Source organism: Bubalus kerabau, chromosome 9 (assembly GCF_029407905.1).
Source record: "Bubalus kerabau isolate K-KA32 ecotype Philippines breed swamp buffalo chromosome 9, PCC_UOA_SB_1v2, whole genome shotgun sequence".
Lineage (NCBI taxonomy): Eukaryota > Metazoa > Chordata > Mammalia > Artiodactyla > Bovidae > Bubalus > Bubalus kerabau.
Window position 1 is genome coordinate 8260896 of NC_073632.1, and position 24571 is coordinate 8285466.

At 41.8% G+C, this 24571-nt stretch overlaps 1 pseudogene; it reads right to left on the minus strand.

Annotated features, from left to right (window-relative positions):
• LOC129619536 (calsequestrin-1-like) overlaps positions 1–6763 on the minus strand; it is a 28242-nt pseudogene extending 21479 nt beyond the window's left edge.
• Positions 6764–24571: the final 17808 nt, after the last annotated feature.

The following is a 24571-nucleotide window of genomic DNA, read 5'->3' on the forward strand; positions in this document are numbered from 1 at the left end:
TCTTTGTGCTTAATTTTTGTTAGTTTGATTATTATGTGTCTTGCTGTGTTTTGCATTGGGTTTATCCTACAGAGTTTCTGTTGAAAGATCAGCTGTTACCCTTATGGGGATACCCTTGTATGCTATTTATTGCTTTTCTTTTGCTGATTTTAATATTTGTTCTTTGTGTTTAATTTTTGTTAAACAAATTTTTGATTATTATGTGTCTTGGTGTGTTTTGCATTGGGTTTATCCTGTATGGGACTCCCTGGGCTTCTTGGACTTGGGTGGCTATATCCTTCCCCATTTTAGGGAAATTGTCAACTATTATCTCCTCAAACATTTTTTGTGCCCTTTCTTTTGTCTTCTTCTTCTGGGACACCTATGATTCAAATTCTGAGGCATTTAACATTTTCCCAGAGTTCTCTGAGGCTGTCCTCATTTCTTTTTATTCCTTTTTCTTTTTCCCACTCTATTTATTTCCACAATTCTATCTTCCAATTCATTTATCCTTCCTTCTGTCTCAGTTATTCTACTGTTGTTTCCCTCCAGAATGTTTTTAGTCTCAGTTATTGCATTGTTAATTACTAACTGACTATTCTTTATTTCTTCCAGGTCCTTGTTAAACATTTTGCAACTTCTCAATTCAATTCTCTAGTCTATTTATCTGTAACTTCGTTTTGTTTTCAAGATTTTTGGATCATCTCTACTATCATTATTCTGATTTTTTTTTCACATAGACTCTTTATCTCCTCCTCTTTTGTCTGGTTTGGTGGGGTTTTATCATGTTTCTTCACTTGCTGGATATTTCTCTCCCTTTTCATTTTGTTTAGTTTACTGTGTTGGGGTCTCCTTTCTGAAGACTGGAGGGTCATAGTTCCTCTTAACTATAGAGTCTATTCCCAGAGGGTAGGGTTGGACCAGTGGCTTGTGAAGGTTTCCTTGTTGGGGGAACTTGTCTCTGTGTTCTTGTGGATGGAGTTGGATCTCATCTCTCTGGAGGGCAATGTAGTGCCCAGTAGTGAATTTCTGGGGTGTCTATGGGTTTTGTGTGACTTTGGGATGTCTGTCTTTTAATGTTCAGGGCTGTGTTCCTGTTTTGCTGGAGAATTAGTGTGGGGTGTCTTGCACTGGAGCTTTCGGGCTCTTTAGTGGAGCTTGGTCTCAGTGTAGGTATGAAGGCTTTTGGATGGGCTCTCGTCTATTAATATTCCCTGGGATCAGGAGTTCTATGAGGGTCCAACGTTCTGCAGTTGAGCCTCCTGCCTTTTAGTCCTTCTCTTACTGTAGCATCAAGACTTTTCAGTCCACACAGCACAGAAGACAAAACTCCTAGATTAATGATGAAATGACTCCCCACAATTAGGAATACCCAAAGAGAATCACAGAGTTACACAGAAAAGAGAAGAGAGAGGAGGGAGATAGAGCTGACCAGGAGGAGGAAAAGGGAGAGTCAAAAGGGAAGAGAGCAATCAAGCACAGTAATCAAATCCCTAAGTGAAAATGGATACTAAAAATTAGACTCTTATAAGTACAAAATTAATAATAAATATTAAAAAATAAAAATTAAAAACCTAGAATAGAGATTCAATTCTCAAAAGTACAATATATTAAAAAAAAATTGAACACAAAAATTAAAAAAAAAATGTACTGTAGGTTCAGTTCAGTGTCAGATAATCCCTTGTTCCAGGTTGTAATTGTTCTCAAAGTCTACAATTGTCCCTCAAATGCGCAGCCTCAGTTTAACTTCAGGATTTTAATCTTTTGCACCTGCCACTTCTGAGGCAGTTCCCCTTTCTTTTCTTTGCTTAAGTTGGTCTCTTCGTCTTGCAAGTCTCCTCGGTTTCTAATATCTGCACTGACACAAGGGGGCAAAAGTGGCCACTTATTCAGGGTCACTTGCTCAGTTGTGCTGTGGAAACATCACTTGTTTCTTCTGCAAAGAAACACAACTGGCATATGTGTGGAGTGCTCACAGTGGATGAGCCACAGAGGTGTTGACACAGCCCACGGTGGCATGCACTTCCTAGGTCTAAGCCACTCAGGCTCCCAGGTTCTCTGTGAGGGCACAGTCCCAGGTGGGTCATGTATTTCATATGATTTCCAGGTCCAAGCCTGCTCCAAACTGCTCAGTATCCTGGGTTTGCCATGCATGTACAGTCCTAGGTGGGCCATGCATCTCTTCAGGGTGGCTACTATCAATCTGTGACACTCCTGGCAGATATGACCCATCCAGAATACCAGGCTTAGTGAAAAGGCAGCCTTCTCACAGCTTGGTGGCAGATGCAGTCTCTGTGGCAAGTTTGGAGCAGATCCTTGCCTTCTGCCTCTGGCTGTCATGCACCTGCCTCTCTGCCTCCAGGGAGGCAGGTTTTCTCTCCTTTGGTATTTGCTAGGGCATGATTCTTTGCTCTGTGACCACACCAGAGGTCACAGTGTGGCGTTAGAGCCTTCCCACAGAAAGATCTTTGTTTTTCTTTTTTTGTCTCTCTGGTGTTCCTATGGTTTGGGTTGCTATGCCACATTAGTCCCCTGAGTGTCCTCAGGGCTTTCAACCTCTGTGAAGAAAATAACTGACAACATGGCATCAGTCAGGCTATCCTGTCCCACTTTCTCATGCCCCCTCACCTTGTGTTCTGTAAACAATGATATTGCTGACTTTGTATGGTTATGTAACAGCTGTAGCACTGTGCACATGCATCACATTGTACCTGCCTGACCATGAGTCACATTTGTTCTGTCTTAGCATATCATTCCTACTTGAGTACTCCCAGCTGCTGTTGCCCAGAGAGAATAAACATGTCTGCAGTCCCCATGGCTCCTTGAGTGTTCTTCCAACTTCCCCAGTCACGCCTTATCTACCCTGGGTTCAGTTCACAATACAAGAAGGAAGACAACTGGTGTAGTCAGCAGAATACCCAGCAGGTAGGGGAGCCCGTGGCTCCAATGGAAGGAGGAAGCCAGTGGCCATCACAGAGCATGAGTACCTGATGGCTGTGGTCCTCTTGGCATGGGCGCTGGTGGAACTCTGGGCGGCAGAGAATGGGTCACCATATAGTACTGAAAAGGCATTACAGGCGGTAAGCTCTCATTTGCTGGACAAAGCAGCATGTACTGTCACTGACACCATGGGGTGGATTTTATTGGTGGCCTTGAAGGTGAATATGGAAAGTGTTTTCCATGATGCTCTGCAAGTGTGCAAACTAAAGAGACAAGCAGAGGAACTAGAGCAACTGGTTCAGATGCTGGAACAAAAGCTGCATGGCCTTGTAGAATGTGTCACCTTGGACTATGAGGTAACAGAAGATGAGGAACCCACGGGCCCTTGCTTGTCAGTGAGACCCATTGTACAACAACAACAAAAAAAAAAAAAAAAAAAAACATGAGAAGCCTATATGGCCCAGGGGGGACATCTCAGTGGTGGCTGAGGGGAGCTGCCCTGCTTCTAAGTAAGGAGCAGCGGCTGGGCTTTGCTGGAGCAGCTATGAAGAGAGGCCCCACATCCAACGTAAGAGAAACCCAAGTAAGATGGTAGGCACTGAGAGAGGGCATCAGAGGGCAGACAGACTGAAACTACAATCACAGACAACTAGCCAATCTGATCACACAGACCACAGCCTTGTCTAATTCAATGAAACTAAGCCATGCCATGTGGGGCCACCCAAGATGGCCAGGTCATGGTGGAGAGGTCTGACAGAATGTAGTCTACTGGAGAAAGGAATTGCAAACCACTTAAGTATTCTTGCCTTGAGAACCCCATGAACAGTGTGAAAAGGCAAAAAGATAGGACACTGAAAGATGAAATCCCCAGGTCAGTAGGTGCCCAATATGCTACTGGAGATCACTGAAGAAATAACTCCAGAAAGAATGAAGGGATGAAGCCAAGGCAAAAACAATATTCAGTTGTGAATGGGACTGGTGATGGAAGCAGGGTTCGATGCTGTAAAGAGCAATATTGCATAGGAACCTGGAATGTTAGGTCCATGAATCAAGGCAAATTGGAAATGGTAAAACAGGAGATGACAAGAGTGAACATCAACATTCTAGGAATCAGTGAACTAAGATGGACTGGAATGGGTGAATTTAACTCAGATCTACTACTGTGGGCAGGAATCCCTTAGAAGAAATGGAGTAGCCATCATGGTCAACAGAAGAGTCTGAAATGCAGTACTTGGATGCAATCTCAAAAACAACAGAATGATCTCTGTTCGTTTCCAAGGCAAACCATTCAATACCACGGTAGTCCAAGTCTATGCCCCGACCAGTAACACTGAAGAAGCTGAAGTTGAACAGTTCTATGAAGACCTACAAGACTTTCTAGAACTAACACCCAATAAAGATGTCCTTTTCATTATAGGGGACTGGAATGCAAAAGTAGAAAGTCAAGAAACACCTGGAGTAACAGACAAATTTGGCCTTGGAATACAGAATGAAGCAGGGCAAAGGCTAATAGAGTTCTGCCAAGAGAATGCACTGGTCATAGCAAACACCCTCTTCCAACAACACAAGAGAAGACTCTACAAATGGACATCACCAGATGGTCAAAACCAAAATCAGGTTAATTATATTCTTTGCAACCAAAGACGGAGAATCTCTATACAGTCAGCAAAAACAAAACTGGGAGCTGACTGTGGCTCAGATCATGAACTCCTTATTGCCAAGTTCAGACTGAAATTGAAGAAAGTGGAGAAAACCACTAGACCAATCAGGTATGACCTAAATCAAATCCGTTATGACTATACAGTGGAAATGAGAAATAGATTTAAGGGACTACATCTGATAGACAGAGTGCCTGATGAATTATGGATGGAGGTTAGTGACATTGTAGAGGAGACAGGAATCAAGACCATACCCAAGAAAAAGAAATGCAAAAAAGCAAAATGGCTGTCTGAGGAGGCCTTACAAATAGCTGTGAAAAGAAGAGAAGAGAAAAGCAAAGGAGGAAAGGAAAGATATACCCATTTGAATGCAGAGTTCCAAAGAATAGCAAGGAGAGATAAGAAAGCCTTCCTCAGCGATCAATACAAAGAAATAGAGAAAAACAATAGAATGGGAAAGACTAGAGATCTCTTCAAGAAAATTAGAGATACCAAGGGAACATTTCATGCGAAGATGGGCTCAATAAAGGACAGAAATGGTATGGACCTAACAGAAGCAGAAGAGATTAAGAAGAGGTGGCAAGAATACACAGAAGAGGCCCCCAGTATGACTGAGTTTATGACATATAAGCCATATACTCAGGCAGAATTGGTAATTTGGGGCTGTGGTTTCAACACGGGCTTGGAGAACCCTTGGCAACATGGATGTTGTGACTTTGAGACACAGGGATAGATGGCGTCCTTTGTTCTGGGGAATGAGGTAGAACAGCTGGCATCCCTAACCACGCACTGCTTATTGAGACAAAAATTGCAGAATGCTAGGTGACTTATGCAGGATGCACCTAACCAAACACACAGCCTGCTAGAGTAGATCAATGCTGCCATCCACACCGTGTGGACTAACGCAGGAGAGCTCCCAGGTACTGTTAGTAAGTGGCATATCAATGCTGAGTTGACCCATGTGTTGAGAGAATTGGACATGAGACAGGCGATGTTTAACGTGAACACCTGGAGCCCTGACAAGGAACATTTCACTGGCAGTATGCGAAACACCATTTTGAATAGCACTCTGTCCACCTATTTTGAATCTCTACCTGCTATACTTACACCCTATGTGGGATGCTGTATCTATGAGGTGACCTCGATGATGGCTAGCTTGGGAGACACTGAAGGGTGGTGGCAGGCCAAAAGCATTAGGTTTGTGAAGGCCCCCATGGGAAACCAAGCCAGTAAAGGCCCCACCCAGGTAACATGGATACAAATGTGGACTGCCTTGCTAGAAATGGGACTTGACAAAAATAAAATTGGTGAACAACCTAATGCTGTACTCCTAGAGCTGTGGAAGCAATTGAGATTGGAAAAGCAGTTTACCAAATATGAAAATATAGACAGCTCAGCTAGAGGACTTTATGCCAACTGAAGATATTTCTGCTGATGCCCTATTTTTGCTTTGTATAGGGGTCAGGCCAAGGTGCCCACCCAGAGAGTCCAAGCAGGGACCAGAGGCTCCGTGAAGAACTTATAATTCACTGGTCATGCACCAATGTACAAAGAATTATGGCCCGGGTAGACACCAGTGCTGAATGCAGCCTGATATATGACAAACCAAAAAAAAATTTTCCTGGTCCCAGTGCATATACTGATGGCTACAGTGGCCAAACTATGCAAGTAAAGCCTATGTCCTTACTGTTGGAAATCAGATGGTTTCCCATGTGAGTATACACTGTGTAGGTGTTCCCAACTCCAGAATATATTTTAGAGATAGATGTCTTACAAGGCCTCATGTTACAGACCTCTGTGAGGAAATTTTGTCTTCGAGTGTGTATAATAAAGACAGTCATGAAGGGATATACAAAGCATCCCCCAAGGGTGTTGCCAACACTCCAGAGGGCAGTAAATGTGAGACAATATTATATACCAGGTGACCACAAAAAACAAGTGCCACCATTGCCAAGCTGACAAAAATAGACATTGTATGCCTTGCACAGAGCCCATTCAACTCCCCTGTGTGGCCCATCTGGAAACCTGATGGCTCATGGCAAATGACTGTGGATTACAAGGAACTAAATAAAATGGTGGCACCTATGTGTGCTGCCATGCCATCAATCTACAATTTGATGAACCAGTTAACCACAGCCTTGGGCACTTACCACTGTGGTGGATTTAGCTAATGCCTTTTTCTCCATGATGGTAATAAAGAGATAGTAAAGTATATGCCTGCAATGCAGGAGACCTGGATTCGATCCCTGGGTAGGGAAGATCCCCTGGAGAAAGGAATGGCAACCTACTCCAGTATTCTTGCCTGGAGAACCCATGGAAAAAGGAGCCTAGCAGGCTATAGTCCATGGGATCGCAGAGTCAGACATGACTGATGACTAACACTTTCAGCAGCTTTAGCTGCTGAGAGTCAAGATCCATTTGCATTCACTTAGGAAGGGCATTAGCAGACATAACAGGTCCTTCCCCAAAGATATTTACATAGCCCAACAATATGTCACAGGCTGCTTATGGGAGATTTGGAAAAATGAAATGGCCCTTCATCAGTGAAATTGTTTCATTATATTAATGATGTGTTACTAACTTCTGATTTCTTACAGATTTAGAACAATGTACACCCAGGCTTATAACACATTTGAAATCATGTGGATGGGTGATAAATGCCACAAAAATCCAAGGGCCTAGATTGCCCGTCAAATTCTTGGAAATTGTCTGGTCGTGTAAGACAAAAGTTATACCAAACTTTAAACAAAAGTTAAACCAAAACAAAAGTTATGATGGCTGATAAAAGACAAATGTTCCCACTGCCTACAATGGTGACTCAGTTTCAAACCTATAGAGGACGTTCATACCTCACCTAGCCCAAATGGCATGTCCCTTATGCTCGTTAATAAAAAAAAAAGGGGGGGGTAACTTGGAACTGGTCAGATACTGTGTAACATGTGTTCTGAGCCATCAAACAAGCAGTTCAACAGACCCAGGCACTGCAGGTTGTGAATCCCACAAAACCTTTGAATTAGATGTATACATTGTGGCTCAGAGGGTAAAGCATCTGCCTGCAATGTGGGAGACCTGGGTTCCATCCTCAGGTCAGGAAGATCCCTTGGAGATGGAAATGACACTCACTCCAGTACTCTTCCCTGGAAAATTCTATGGGTGGCAGAACCTGGTAGGCTACAGTCCACGGGATTACAAAGTGTATGCTACTGAGCAACTTCATTACTCATTACCCACTCATTGGGTGGGGCTGTGGCAATGACAAGAGTGGCTAGGTGCTCCTTTGGGATTTTGGTCCCAATTAAGAAGTGGGCAGAAATGAGATACTCGTTGGTGGAGAAGAAACTGGCAGCTGTGTATGACACTTAACTGTCCACAGAGGTGATCATAGGGCAGGCCCTGGTGCTTGTCAAGACAACACATTCTATAGTGGGCAGGCTGTGGTCTTGGGTGTCTGCTCCCAAGACAGGAGTGGCACAAACCCCAACTTAGGCTAAGTCGGGGACATACTTAGAACAAAGGAGTTCTCTATCTGACAGGTCATTATTTCAAGAGTTAGCAGCTAATAATATTTTAGGACCTAATATATTAGGACCGGTGACATTTACAGTCGACACATTGGGAGACACTCCGATGATGAGGCCAGAACCCTCACTGTTTAAGGAAGGAAAAGCCCCAGTAGATGCCCAGGTTTGGTATACTGATGGGTCCAGCTGGGGCAGGCCTCCTCCTGGACTGCCCTTGCCATGCAGTCTACCACAGACACTATATGGTTTAATTCTGGAGTTGGTCAAAGCAGCCAGTGGGCTGAGTTATACACTGTCTGGATGGTGGTCAAAAATGAGGCAGCATCCCTTACCATCTGTACAGATAGTTGGCCAGTTCATAAAGGCCTAACCTTAGGGTTTGCTACCTTAAAGACACAGCAATGGCTAATAGGCAACAGACCCTGTGGGAACAAGCCACGTGGCAAGATCTATGGGACTTAGAACAGGAAAAGGACATAACAGTGATACATGTAACTGGGCACCTGCTTATGGCAAGCCTAGAGATTGAGGAGGCTGACAAGTTAGCACATGTCCTATGGGTGGAGAGGTAGGAACTTGGCTACACCATGCCTGCATCATGCAGGGAAGAAAACTATGTGGGCAGTTGCCAAATGATGAGATCTTCCCATTTCTTGGAGGGAAATAACAGACGCCTGCCATGATTGCTCCACATGTACCCAGGAGGCTCTCCTTTCCCACAGGCTGGCAAGCACTGATGGACAAGTGGTGTAAGGGGAAGCGTTTCTTTGACCCAGTGGCAAGTGGACTCTGTACAGCCTCTGCAAATATCAGAGAATGCCAGCTTTGCTCTGACAGCTGTAGATACAGTTAAAGGTCTGCTGTCTGCCTGGCCCTCCTCTGATTATACACAGTGATCAAGGTACCCATTTTACCATAAAGGAAGTCTTGGACTGGCCACAGTTCAATTCAGTTCAGTTGCTCATTCACGTCCAACTCTTTGCGACCCCATGAATTGCAGAACGCCAGGCCTCCCTGTCCATCACCAACTCCCGGAGTTCACTCACACTCACGTCCATCGTGTAAGTGAGGCCATCCAGCCGTCTCATCATCTTTTGTCCCCTTCTCCTCCTGCCCCCAATCCCTCCCAGCATCAGAGTATTTTCCAATGAGTCAACTCTTTGTATGACGTGGCCAAAATACTGGAGTTTCAGCTTTAGAACCATTCCTTCCAAAGAAATGCCAGGGCTGATCTCCTTCAGAATGGACTGGTTGCATCTCCTTGCAGTCCAAGGGACTCTCAAGAGTCTTATCCAACACCACAGTTCAAAGCATCAATTCTTTGGCGCTCAGCTTTCTTCACAGTCCAACTCTCACATCCATACATGACTACTGGAAAAACCATAGCCTTGACTACACAGACTTTGTTGGCAAAGTAATGTCTCTGCTTTTTAATATGCTATCTAGTTAGGTCACAACTTTCCTTCCAAGGAGTAAGCATCTTAATTTTATGGCTGCAGTCACCATCTGCAGTGATTTTGGAATGCAGAAAAATAAAGTCAGAAACTGTTTCCACTGTTTCCCCATCTATTTCCCATGAAGTGATGGGACAAGATGCCATGATCTTCGTTTTGTAAATGTCGAGCTTTAAGCCAACTTTTTCATTCTCCTCTTTCACTTTCATCAAGACGATTTTTAGTTCCTCTTCACTTTCTGCCATAAGGGTGGTGTCATCTGCATATCTGAGGTTATTGATATTTCTCCTGGCAATCCTGATTCCAGCTTGTGCGTCTTCCAGCCCAGTGTTTCTCATGATGTACTCTGCATAGAAGTTAAATAAGCAGGGTGACAGTATACAGCCTTGATGTACTCCTTTTCCTATTTGGAACCAGTCTGTTGTTCCATGTCCAATTCTAACTGTTGCTTCCTGACCCGCATATAAGTTTCTCAAGAGGCAGGTCAGGTAGTCTGGTATTCCCATCTCTTTCAGAATTTTCCACAGTTTATTGTGATCCACACAGTCAAAGGCTTTGGCATAGTCAATAAAGCAGAAATAGATGCTTTTCTGGAACTCTCTTGCTTTTTCCATGATCCAGCAGATGTTGGTAATTTAATATCTGGTTCCTCTGCCTTTTCTAAAACCAGCTTGAACATCTGGAAGTTCACGGTTTACATATTGCTGAAGCCTGGCTTGGAGACTTTTAAGCATTACTTTGCTAGTGTGTGAGATGAGTGCAATTGTGAGGTAGTTTGAGCATTCTTTGGCATTGCCTTTCTTTGGAACTGGAATGAAAACTGACCTTTTCCGGTCCTGTGGCCACTGCTGAGTTTTCCAAATTTGCTGGCATAGTGAGTGCAGCATTTTCACAGCATCATCTTTCAGGATTTGAAATAGCTCAACTGGAATTCCATCACCTCCACTAGCTTTGTTCATAGTGATGCTTTCTAAGGCCCACTTGACTTCACATTCCAGGATGTCTGGCTCTAGGTGAGTGATCACACCATCGTGATTATTTGGTCGTTAAGATCTTTTTTGTACAGTTCTCCTGTGTATTCTTGCCACCTCTTCTTTCTTTCTTTCTTTCTTTTTTTTTTTTTTTTTTTTGACTGAACAATATGTATTGGTTTTGCCATATATCAACATGAATCCACCACAGGTATACACATGTTCCCCATCCTGACCTGCCCTCCCACCTCCATCCCTGTACCATCCCTCTGGGTCATCCCAGCGCACCAGCCCCAAGCATCCTGTATCATGCATCAAACCTAGACTGGCGATTCCTTTCATATATGATATTATACATGTTTCAATCCCATTCTCCCAAATCATCCCACCCTCTCCCTTTTCCTCTCCCTCTCCCACAGAGTCAAAAAGACTGTTCTATATATCTGTGTCTCTTTTGCTATCTTGCATACAGGGTTATCATTACCATCTTTCTAAATTCCATATATATGCGTTAGTATACTGTATTGGTGTTTTTCTTTCTGGCTTACTTCACTTTGTATAATAGGCTCCAGTTTCATCCACCTCATTAGAACTGATTCAAATGTATTCTTTTTAATGGCTGAGTAATACTCCATTGTGTATATGTACCACTGCTTTCTTATCCATTCATCTGCTGATGAACATCTAGGTTGCTTCCATGTCCTGGCTATTATAAACAGTGCTGTGATGAACATTGGAGTGCATGTGTCTCTTTCCATTCTGGTTTCCTCGGTGTGTATGCCCAGCAGTGGGATTTCTGGGTCATAAGGCAGTTCTATTTCCAGTTTTTTTTTTTTTTTTTTTTTTTTTTTTTTTTTAAATTTTATTTTATTTTTAAACTTTACATAACTGTATTAGATTTGCCAAATATCAAAATGAATCCGCCACAGGTTTACATGTGTTCCCCATCCTGAACCCTCCTCCCTCCTCCCTCCCCATTCCATCCCTCTGGGTCGTCCCAGTGCACCAGCCCCAAGCATCCAGTATCGTGCATCGGACCTGGACTGGCAACTCATTTCATACATGATATTTTACATGTTTCAATGCCATTCTCCCAAATCTTCCCACCCTCTCCCTCTCCCACAGAGTCCATAAGACTGTTCTATACATCAGTGTCTCTTTTGCTGTCTCGTACACAGGGTTATTGTTACCATCTTTCTAAATTCCATATATATGCGTTAGTATACTGTATTGGTGTTTTTCTTTCTGGCTTACTTCACTCTGTATAATAGGCTCCATAAAACTCCTAGAGGAGAACATAGGCAAAACACTCTCTGACATACATCACAGCAGGATCCTCTATGACCCACCTCCCAGAATATTGGAAATAAAAGCAAAAATAAACAAATGGGACCTAATTAACCTTAAAAGCTTCTGCACATCAAAGGAAACTATTAGCAAGGTGAAAAGACAGCCTTCAGAATGGGAGAAGATAATAGCAAATGAAGCAACTGACAAACAACTAATCTCGAGAATATACAAGCAACTCCTACAGCTCAACTCCAGAAAAATAAATGACCCAATCAAAAAATGGGCCAAAGAACTAAATAGACATTTCTCCAAAGAAGACATCCAGATGGCTAACAAACACATGAAAAGATGCTCAACATCACTCATTATCAGAGAAATGCAAATCAAAACCACTATGAGGTACCATTTCACACCAGTCAGAATGGCTGCAATCCAAAAGTCTACAAGTAATAAATGCTGGAGAGGGTGTGGAGAAAAGGGAACCCTCTTACACTGTTGGTGGGAATGCAAACTAGTACAGCCACTATGGAGAACAGTGTGGAGATTCCTTAAAAAACTGGAAATAGACCTGCCTTATGATCCAGCAATCCCACTGCTGGGCATACACACTGAGGAAACCAGAAGGGAAAGAGACACGTGTACCCCAATGTTCATTGCAGCACTGTTGATAATAGCCAGGACATGGAAGCAACCTAGATGTCCATCAGCAGATGAATGGATAAGCAAGCTGTGGTACATATACACAATGGAGTATTATTCAGCCATTAAAAAGAATACATTTGAATCAGTTCTAATGAGGTGGATGAAACTGGAGCCTATTTCCAGTTTTTTAAGGAATCTCCACACTGTTCTCCATAGTGGCTGTACTAGTTTGCATCCCCACCAACAGTGTAAGAGAGTCCCCTTTTTTCTCCACACCCTCTCCAGCATTTATTGCTTGTAGACTTTTGGATAGCAGCCATTCTGACTAGCATGAAACGGTACCTCATTGTGGTTTTGATTTGCATTTCTCTGATAATGAGTGATGTTGAGCATCTTTTCATGTGTTTTTTAGCCATCTATATGTCTTCTTTGGAGAAATGTCTGTTCAGTTCTTTGGCCCATTTTTTGATTGGGTCGTTTATTTTTCTGGAATTGAGCTGCAGGAGTTGCTTGTATATTTTTGAGATTAGTTCTTTGTCAGTTGCTTCATTTGCTTTTACTTTCTTCCATTCTGAAGGCTGTCTTTTCACCTTGCTTATAGTTTCCTTTGTTGTGCAGAAGCTTTTAATTTTAATTAGGTCCCATTTATTTTTGCTTTTATTTCCAATATTCTGGGAGGTGGGTCATAGAGGATCCTGCTGTGATTTATGTTGGAGAGTGTTTTGCCTATATTCTCCTCTAGGAGTTTTATAGTTTCTGGTCTTATATTTAGATCTTTAATCTATTTTGAGTTTATTTTTGTGTATGGTGTTAGAAAGTGTTCTAGCTTCATTCTTTTACAAGTGGTTGACCAGTTTTCTCAGCACCATTTGTTAAAGAGATTGTCTTTTCTCCATTGTATATTCTTGCCTCCTAAGATGTCCATAGGTGTGTGGGTTTATCTCTGGGCTTTCTATTTTGTTCCATTGATCTACATTTCTGTCTTTGTGCCAGTACCACAGTGTCTTGATGACTGTGGCTTTGTAGTAGAGCCTGAAGTCAGGCAGGTTGATTCCTCCAGTTCCATTCTTCTTTCTCAAGATAGCTTTGGCTATTCGAGGTTTTTTTGTATTTCCATACAAATTGTGAAATTATTTGTTCTAGTTCTGTGAAAAATACCGTTGGTAGCTTGATTGGGATTACATTGAATCTATAAATTGCTTTGAGTAGTATACTCATTTTCACTATATTGATTCTTCCAATCCATGAACATGGTATATTTCTCCATCTATTAGGGTCCTCTTTGATTTCTTTCACCAGTGTTATATATATATATCTTTTGTTTCTTTAGGTAGATATATTCCTAAGTATTTTATTCTTTTCGTTGCAATGGTGAATGGAATTGTTTCCGCAATTTCTCTATTTTCTCATTATTAGTGTATAGGAATGCAAGGGATTTCTCTATGTTGATTTTATATCCTGCAACTTTTCTATATTCACTGATTAGCTCTAGTAATTTTCTGGTGGAGTCTTTAGGGTTTTCTATGTAGAGGATCATGTCATCTGCAAATGGTGAGAGTTTTACTTCTTCTTTTCCAATTTGGATTCCTTTTATTTCTTTTTCTGCTCTGATTGCTGTGGCCAAAACTTCCAAAACTATGTTGAATAGTGGTGGTGAAAGTGGGCACCCTTGTCCTGTTCCTGACTTTAGGGGAAATGCTTTCAATTTTCACCATTGAGGATAATGTTTTCTGTGTGTTTGTCATAAATAGCTTTTATTATGTTGAGGTATATTCCTTCTATTCCTGCTTTCTGGAGAGTTTTTATCATAAATGGATGTTGAATTTTGTCAAAGGCTTTCTCTGCATTTATTGATATAATCATATGGCTTTTATTTTTCAATTTGTTAATGTGGTGTATTACATTGATTGATTTGTGGATATTGAAGAATCCTTGCATCCCTGGGATAAAGCCCCCTTGGTCATGGTGTATGATCTTTTTAATGTGTTGTTGGATTCTGACTGCTAGAATTTTGTTAAGGATATTTGCATCTATGTTCATCAGTTATATTGGCCTGTAGTTTTTTGTTTGTTTGTTTGTTTGTGGCATCTTTGTCAGGCTTTTGTATTAGGGTGATGGTGGCCTCATAGAATGAGTTTGGAAGTTCACCTTCCTCTGCAATTTTCTGGAAGAGTTTGAGCAGGATAGGTGTTAGCTCTTCTCTAAATTTTTGGTAGAATTCAGCTGTGAAGCTGTCTGGAGCCACCTTAGGCATTACTGACAAAATGGAGGCACGGCCCTAAACCCCCTCCCTTTGTTCCATAGGCATGGACCCGGAATGAAGGAGTTAGGCTTTGTGATTCTGACTTGTTTTTTCCTTTCCTCAGCTGAGTTGACTGAAGAAAATATTAAGGTGCTTATTGTTTTTGAGAGGAGCATGAGAAGGCATAAAGCCTTCTGCAGCTGTACTCAGAGAATAATTCATAAAGTTAATCATTGACATTTGTTCAATGACTTTTACAAAAGACTGTTTCAGGGTGAGCATGCAGGGTGCAGCTTGAGGCCATGGGAGAGATTGCTATCTGAAGCCCATTTATGAGAAAAGTTTTTATGGCAAAGGAGTTTGATGAATTTAGGGCTTAGGAATAATTAAAATAGTTAGAAGCTAAAGATTTAAGGATTGCTATAATATTAGCATATTCTACTATAGCTTATAGAAATTAGGAACTTTAGAGATATTATTAACTAGAAGCCCTTTCTAAGAAATAGTGAGCTTAGGATACTAGGGGAAAACAGGACTTAGAAAGATAAGAAATAAACTGAGGAATGTGGTATGCAGCCCAGACATTAGCATGAGTTATAGTGCATTCACAAGGACACATGAGAAAAAGTAGATAAGAGAATCGCTGAGGAAGGAACTTCTTTTGAGGGGCAAGAATGATTTTTTGAGAAAAATAAATCTGGGTCAATGGGAACTAAAAATATCAAACCTCTGACCTAATGCTTTTGTAAAAGTATAAAAGAGAATCATAAGCTTGAAATAAACAGGCAGTCCAAGAAAAATGAGAGGCTGCCTCAGTTTCTCACCGACACCGCTCACCCCTTCAGGTTGAATCCCTGGCTGCTGGAGCTGGCATGAAGCCAGCTGGACCTGGAATTTTGTTTTCTGGAAGATTTCTGATTACAGTTTCAATTTATGTGCTTGTGATGGGCCTGATAAGATTTTCTATTTCTTCCTGGTTCAGTTTTTGGAAGGTTGTACTTTTCTAAGAATTTGTCTATTTCTTCCAAGTTGTCCATTTTATTGGCATATAATTGCTGATAGTAGTCTCTTATGATCCTTTGTATTTCTTTGTGTTCTGTTGTGATCTCTCCATTTTCATTTCTGATTTTATTGATTTGATTTTTCTCCCTTTGTTTCTTGATGAGTCTAGCTAATGGTTTGTCAATTTTACTTATCCTCTCAAAGAACCAGCTTTTGGCTTTGTTAACTTTAGCTATGGTCTCTTTTGTTTTTTTGCATTTATTTCTGCCATAATTTTTAAGATTTCTTTCCTTCTAGTAACCCTGGGGTTCTTCATTTCTTCCTTCTCTAGTTGCTTTAGGTGTAGTGTTATTTATTTGACTTTTTTCTTGTTTCTTAAGGTATGCCTGTATTGCTATGAACCTTTCCCTTAGCACTGCTTTTACAGTGTCCCATAGGTTTTGGGTTGTTGTGTTTTCATTTTCATTCATTTCTATGCATATTTTGATTTCTTTTTTGATTTCTTCTGTGATTTGTTGGTTATTCAGCAGCATGTTGTTCAGCCTCCATATGTTGGAATTTTAAATAGTTTTTCTCCTGTAATTGAGATCTAATCTTATTGCATTGTGGTCAGAAAAGATGCTTGGAATTATTTCAGTTCTTTTGAATTTACCAAGGCTAGATTTATGGCCCAGGATGTGATCTATCCTGCAGAAGGTTCTGTATGTGCTTGAGAAAATGGTGAAATTCATTGTTTTGGGGTGAAATGTCCTATAGATATCAATTAGGTCTAACTGGTCTATTGTATCATTTAAAGTTTGTGTTTCCTTGTTAATTTTCTGTTTAGTTGATCTATCCATAGGTGTGAGTGGGGTATTAAAGTCTCCCACTATTATTGTGTTATTGCTAATTTCCCCTTTCACACGTGTTAGCATTTGTCTTACATACTGCAGTGATCCTAACTTGGATGCATATATATTTATAATTGCTATATCTTCTTCTTGCATTGATCCTTTTTCATCATTATGTAATGTCCTTGTCTCTTTTCACAGCCTTTGTTTTAAAGTTTATTTTATCTGCTATGAGTATTGCTACTCCTGCTTTCTTTTGGTCTCTATTAGCATGGAATATCTTTTTCAGGCCCTTCACTTTCAATCTGTATGTGTCCCCTGTTTTGAGGTGGGTCTCTTGTAGACAACATATATAGGGGTCTGGTTTTTGTATCCATTCAGCCAGTCTTTGTCTTTTGGTTGGGGCATTCAACCCATTTACATAAGATAATTATTGATAAGTATGATCCTGTTGCCATTTACTTTATTGTTTGGGGTTCGAGTTTATACACACTTTTTGTTTCCTGTCTAGAGAATCTCCTTTAGCATTTGTTGGAGAGCTGGTTTGGTGGTGCTGAATTCTCTCAGCTTTTACTTGTCTGTAAAGCTTTTGATTTATCCTTCATATTTGAATGACATCCTTCCTGGGTATAGTAATCTGGGCTGTAGGTTATTTTCCTTGATCACTTCATGTATGTCCTGCCATTCCCTTCTGGACTGAAGAGTTTCTATTGAAAGATCCACTGTTATCCTTATGGGAATCCCCTTGTGTGTTATTTGTTGTTTTTCCCTTGCTGCTTTTAATATTTGTTCTTTGTGTTTGACCTTTGTTAACTTGATTAATATGTGTCTTGGGGTGTTTCACCTTGGGTTTATCCTGTTTGGGACTCTCTGGGTTTCTTGGACTTGGGTGATTATTTCCTTCCCCATTTTAGGGAAGTTTTCAACTATTATCTCCTCAAGTATTTTCTCATGGTCTTTCTTTTTGTCTACTTCTGGGACTCCTATGATTTGAATGTTGGGGCATTTAACATTGTCCCAGAGGTCTCTGAGGTTGTCCTCATTTCTCTTAATTCTTTTTTTGTTTTCCTATCTGTTTCATTTATTTCTGCAATTCTATCTACTACTTCACTAATCCTATCTTCTGCCTCCATTATTCTACTATTTGTTCCCTCCAGAGTGCTTTTGATCTCATTTATTGCATTATTCATTATATATTAACTCTTTTTTCTATCTTCTAGGTCCTTGTTAAACCTTTCTTGCATCTTCTCAATCCGAGTCTCCAGGCTATTTATCTGTGATTACATTTTGATTTCAAGACTTTGGATCATTTTCACTATCATTATTCGGAATTCTTTATCAGGTAGATTCCCCATTTCTTCCTCTTTTGTTTGGTTTGGTGGGCATTTATCCTGTTCTTTTACCTGCTGGGTATTCCTCTGTCTCTTCATCTTGTTTATATTGCTGCTTTTGGTGTGGCCTTTCTGTATTCTGGCAGTCTGTGGAGCTCTCTTTATTGTGGAGTTTCCTCACTGTGGGTGGGGTTGTATGGGTGGCTTGTCAAGGTTTCCTGGTTAAGGAAGCTTGTGTCGGTGTTCTGGTGGGTGGAGCTGAATTTCTTCTCTCTGGAGTGCAATGAAGTGTCCAGTAATGAGTTATGGATGTCAATGTCTTTGGAGTGACTTTGGGCAGCCTGTATGTTGAAGCTCAGGGCTATGTTCCTGTGTTGCTAGAGAATTTGTGTGGTATGTCTTGCTCTGGAACTTGTTGGCCCTTGGGTGGTGCTTGGCTTCAGTTAGGTATGGAGGTGTTTGATGAGCTCCTGTTGATTAATGTTCCCTGGAGTCAGGAGTTCTCTAGTGTTCTCAGGATTTGGACTTAAGCCTCCTGCCTCTGGTTTTCAGTCTTATTTTTACAGTAGACTCAAGAGTTCTCCATCTACACAGCACCACTGATAAAAGATCTAGGTTAAAGATGAAAAGTTTCTCCACAGTGAGGGATACCCAGACAGGCTCACAGAGTTACATGGAGAAGAGAAGAGGGAGGAGGGAGATAAAGGTGACCCGAATGAGATGAGGTGGAATCAAAAGAGGAGAGAGCAAGCTAGCCATTAATCACTTCCTTATGTGTGCTCCACAGTCTGGACCACTCAGAGATGTTCACGGAGTTACACAGAGAAGAGAAGAGGGAGTAAGGAGACAGAGGTGGCCAGGAAAATAAAGGGGGGAATCAAAAGAAGAGAGACAGATCCAGCCAGTAATCAGTTCCCTAAGTGTTCTCGACCAACTGGAACACACAAAGAGATTCACAGAGTTGGGTAGAGAAGAGAAGTGGGAGGGAGGAGATAGAGGCGACCTGGTGGAGAAAAAGGAGAGTCCAAAGAGGAAGAGAGCAGTCAAGCCAGTAATCTTGCTCCCAAGTAAAAATGGGTACTGCAGATTGGGTTCTTAAAGGTACAAAATTGATAACAAATACCAAAAAGCAAAGATTAAAAATCTAGAGTAGAGGTTGGATTGTCAAAAATACAATATTAAAGAAAAGGAAAAACACACACACACACACACACACACACACACACACACACACAGAGTCACAAAATTATAATATATATATGAAGTTTGCTTTAAAAAATAAGGTCTCTCTTTTTTTTTTACAAAGTAATAGTAGGTTATAAAAATGAAAATTAAAGGAGTAATAGAGGACTTAATTTTTTTAATTAAAAAAATAAAGAATGATAGTGAACACATTAAAAATATATCTAGGACTTTCTCTTGTATTGTGGACAGTGTGGGGTCAGTTCATTTTTGGATAGTTCCTTGGTCTGGCTTATATTTCACAAGATCTATAGGCCTCTTCCTATGCAGTAAGTACTAACTACAGGGTTTCAGTCTATTGCACCAGTCACATCCAAGGAGGTTCCCTCTGTTCTAGCTTCTTCTGTTTGCTGGTCTCTTCAGTGTCTAATTTCCACCCTGACACAAGGGGGAGGTGGTGGACATTTGTTCAGTCATGCTGTGGGGAGGGAGAGATGCTGCAAACAAATAACACTGGTGTGCGCTCCCAGTGTCTCAGCCACACTGGGCCTGGCCCCCACTCATGGCACCTGTGCCCTCCCTGCCCACACTGCTCAGGCTCTAGGTTGTTCCGCCGGGAACCATCCAATGCCGGCTCTGGGCTGCATGCACCTTCCAGGTCTAAGCCATTCAGGTTCAGGCACTTAGGCAGTCCTCAGAGGTGCAGATTCAGTTGGGCCTGCATTTTGTGCCCTTCCCAGGTCTGAGCAGCTCAGGTGATCAGGTGTTTAGTGAGCACAGTCGCTGAGACTTATCGCCTCCCTAGTCCCTGCCGCTCAGTTGTCTGGGTGTACAACCAGTGCACCTTCTCAGGCAGATGTTGACCTTCCAGAATCCCAAGAAGTCTTAGTTAGCAAAGAAGCCTGCTTGAAGTTATAGTGCCTCTCTGGAGCCGCGATTGCCCCCTTCTAGCTCTGGCTGCCTGTCACCAGAGGGGGATGGTCTGCAGCAGGCTAGCTCTGTTCAGTACTTTGTTCTGTGAGTGGGCCTGATGGTGTTTTAGGTTAGGGCTTTTCACGTGGTAGCTATCCCACAGTCTGGTTTGCTAGCCCTAGTTAGTTCCCTCACTTGGGTTTCTCTTACCTTGGACGTGGGGTATCTCTTCAGGGCTGCTCCAGCAAAGTACAGTCACTGTTCCTTACCTTGGATGAGGGGTATCTCCTCACTGCCGCCCCTCCTGACCTTGAACATGGAGTAACTCCTCTCGGTCCTCCTAAGCCCGTGCAGCCACCGCCCCTTGGATGTGGGGTTGCTCCTCTCAGCCACGGCCCTTGACCTCGGGCATGGGGTAGCTCCTCACAGCCGCCGCCCCTGACCTTGGAGGTGAAGAGATACCCCACGTCCAAGGTAAGACAAACCCAAGTAAGATGGTAAGTGTTGCAAGAGGGCATCAGAGGGCAGACACATTGAAACCATAATAACAGAAAACTAGTCAATCTAATCACACGGATCACAGCCTTATCTAACTCAATGAAACTAAGCCATGCCTTGTGGGGCCACCCAAGACAGGCAGGTCGTGGTGGAGAGGTGTGACAGAATGTGGTCCACTGGAGAAGGGAATGGCAAACCACTTCAGTATTCTTGCCTTGAGAACCCCATGAACAGTATGAAAAGGCAAAATGATAGGATACTGAAAGAGGAACTCCCCAGGTCAGTAGGTGCCCAATATTCTATTGGAGATCAGTGGAGAAATAACTCCAGAAAGAATGAAGGGATAGAGCCAAAGCAAAAACAATACCCAGTTGTGGTTGTGACTGGTGATAGAAGCAAGGTCCAATGCTGTAAAGAGCAATATTTCATAGGAACCTGGAATGTTAGGTCCATGAATCAAGGCAAATTGGAAGGGGTCAAACAGGAGATGGCAAGAGTGAATGTCAACATTCTAGGAATCAGCGAATGAAAGTGGACTGGAATGGGTGAATTTAACCCAGATGGCCATTATATCTACTACTTCAGGCAGGAATCCCTTAGAAGAAATGGAGTAGCCATTATGGTCAACAGAAGAGTCCAAAATGCAGTACTTGGATGCAATCTCAAAAACAACAGAATGATCTCTGTTCGTTTCCAAGGCAAATCATTCATTATCACAGTAATCCAAGTCTATGCCCCAACCAGTATCGCTGAAGAAGCTGAAGTTGAACGGTTCTATGAAGACCTACAAGACCTTTTAGAACTAACACCCAATAAAGATGTCCTTTTCATTATAGGGGACTGGAATGCAAAAGTAGGAAGTCAAGAAACACCTGGAGTAACAGGCAAATTTGGCCTTGGAATATGGAATGAAGCAGGGCAAAGGCTAATAAAGTTTTGTCAAGAGAATGCACTGGTCATAGCAAACACCCTCTTCCAACAACACAAGAGAAGACTCTACACATGAACATCACCAGATGGTCAACACCAAAATCAGATTGATTATATTCTTTGCAGCCAAAGATGGGGAAGCTCTATACAATCAGCAAAAACAAAACCGGGAGCTGACTGTGGCTCAGATCATGAACTCCTTACTGCCAAATTCAGACTTAAATTGAAGAAAGTAGGGAAAACCACTATACCATTCAGGTATGACCTAAATCAAATCCCTTATTATACAGTGGAAGTGAGAAATAGTTTTAAGGGCCTAGATCTGATAGATAGAGTGCCTGATGAACTATAGACGGAGGTTCGTGACATTGTACAGGAGACAGGGATTAAGACCATCCCCATGGAAAGAAATGCAAAAAGCAAAATGGCTGCCTGGGGAGGCCTTACAAATGGCTGTGAAAAGAAGAGAAGTGAAAAGCAAAGGAGAAAAGGAAAGATATAAGCATCTGAATGCAGAGTTCCAAAGAATAGCAATGAGAGATAAGAAAGCCTTCTTCAGCGATCAATGCAAAGAAATAGAGGGAAAAAACAGAATGGGAAAGACTAGAGATCTCTTCAAGAAAATTAGAGATACCAAGGGAACATTTCATGCAAAGAGGAGCTCGATAAAGAACAGAAATGGTATGGACCTAACAGAAGCAGAAGAGATTAAGAAGAGGTGGCAAGAATACACAGAAGAACTGTACAAAAAAGATCTTCATGACCCAGATAATCATGATGGTGTGATCACTCTTCTAAGCCAGGCATCCTGGAATGTGAAGTCAAGTGGGCCTTAGAAAGCATCACTATGAACAAAGCTAGTGGAGGTGATGGAATTCCAGTTGAGCTATTTCAAATCCTGGAGGATGATGCTGTGAAAGTGCTGCACTCACTATGCCAGCAAGTTTGGAAAACTCAGCAGTGGCCACAGGACTGGAAAAGGTTAGTTTTCATTCCAATCCCAAAAAAAGGCAATGTCAAAGAATGCTCAAACTACTGCACAATTGCACTCATCTCACACGCTAGTAAAGTATTGCTCAAAATTCTCCAAGCCAGGCTTCAGCAATATGTGAACTGTGAAATTCCAGATGTTCAAGCTGCTTTTAGAAAAGACAGAGGAGCCCGAGATTAAATTACCAACATCAGCTGGATCATCGAAAAAGCAAGAGAGTTCCAGAAAAGCATCTATTTCTGCTTTATTGACTATGCCAAAGCCTTTGACTTTGTGGATCACAATAAACTGTGGAAAATTCTGAAAGAGATGGGCATACTAGACCACCTGACCTGCCTCTTGAGAAACCTATATGCAGGTCAGGAAGCAACAGTTAGAACTGGACATGGAACGACAGACTGGTTCCGAATAGGAAAAGGAAAACGTCAAGTCTGTATATTGTCACCCTGCTTATTTAACTTCTATGCAGAGTACATCATGAGAAATGCTGGGCTGGAAGAAGCACAAGCTGGAATCAAGATTGCCAGGAGAAATATCAATAACCTCAGATATGCAGATGACACCACCCTTATGGCAGAAAGTGGAGAGGAACTAAAAAGCCTCTTGATGAAAGTAAAAGAGGAGAGTGAAAAAGTAGGCTTAGTGCTCAACATTCAGAAAACTAAGATCATGGCATCTGGTCCCATCTCTTCATGGCAAATAGAATGGGAAACAGTGTCAGACTTTATTTTTGGGGGGCCTCCAAAATCACTGCAGATGGTGCTTGCAGCCATGAAATTAAAAGATGCTTACTCCTTGGAAGGAAAGTTATGACCAACCTAGATAGCATATTAAAAAGCAGAGACATTACTTTGCCAACAGGGGTCCGTCTAGTCAAGGCTATGGTTTTTCCAGTAGTCATGTATGGATGTGAGAGTTGGACTGTGAAGAAAGCTGAGCGCCTAAGAATTGATGCTTTTGAACTGTGGTGTTGGAGAAGACTCTTGAGAGTCCCTTGGACTGCAGGGATATCCAACCAGTCCATTCTAAAGGAGATCAGCCCTGGGTGTTCTTTGGAAGAACTGATGCTAAAGCTGAAACTCCAATACTTTGGCCACCTCATGCGAAGAGTTGACTCATTGGAAAAGACTCTGATGCTGGAAGGGATGGGAGCAGGAAGAGAAGGGGATGACAGAGGATGAGATGGCTGGATGGCATCACCGACTCCATGGACATGAGTTTGGGTGAACTCCGGAAGTTTGTGATGGACAGGGAGGCCTGGAGTGCTGCAATTCATGGGATTGCAAAGAGTCAGACACAACTGAGCAACTGAACTGACCTGACTCTCACCCCCATCAGTGTATCTCATCCTCTAGCCTTTGGCAACAGAGCACCCACCCCTTGTGACTTACCTCTACATTTTGTTTATTTTCTATTTGCTCTCACTGGAATAAAAGCTCTTTGAAAGCAGATCTAGGGTCAGTCTTGTTCTCTGATCTTTACCCACACAATCTGGCAAGTATTAGGTACCCAATAGAGGTTTGCTGCAGAAATGACCAAAATCCAAATCCCCATTCCAAAAATAACAGATTAAAGTTGGTTGAAAAAGCATAAAACAGTAGAGCAATGTATCCTTGCAGTTTTCCCCCACTCCTACTGGTCTGGTAATGAGATAACTGCTCACTTACAAGACTTAATGGGGGAGGGAGGTTGGGCAGCAAATGAAAGAAAACAGGAATTAATCAGGGACTTCATAGGAAACTCTTCCCACATGAAAAGTTGTTGTTTTGGACTGAGTAACACTGATAAGATTGTTTGGCAGCCTGATGTAGAAAGTAATCTATATAGTAGCAGTATACCAAATAGTCTTTTGGTACTTACATGAGTTTACACTGAGTTTACATTAATATGTGTATTAATTTATTGTCAGTCCCTACTGAAAACATGTGCTTTAACAAAAAATTCACATTAAATATGGTATCTTTAGAATTTCTTTCCCACATCTTACATTCTTTTAAGAATTTTCTTTTTAAAGTGAAAAAGGCAAGTGCCTTGCTTTGTTCACACATTGTTTCTGGGATCTGTCCTGTGACATCCAAGGTAAATCAGTTCTAGTTTGCTTGATTAGTTAGTGACCTGTCCACACCCTGTGTATGCACAGAATTTTCCTTTAAACATCTGAATCAAAATAATGTTCACATTGATACATGGGCATGTGT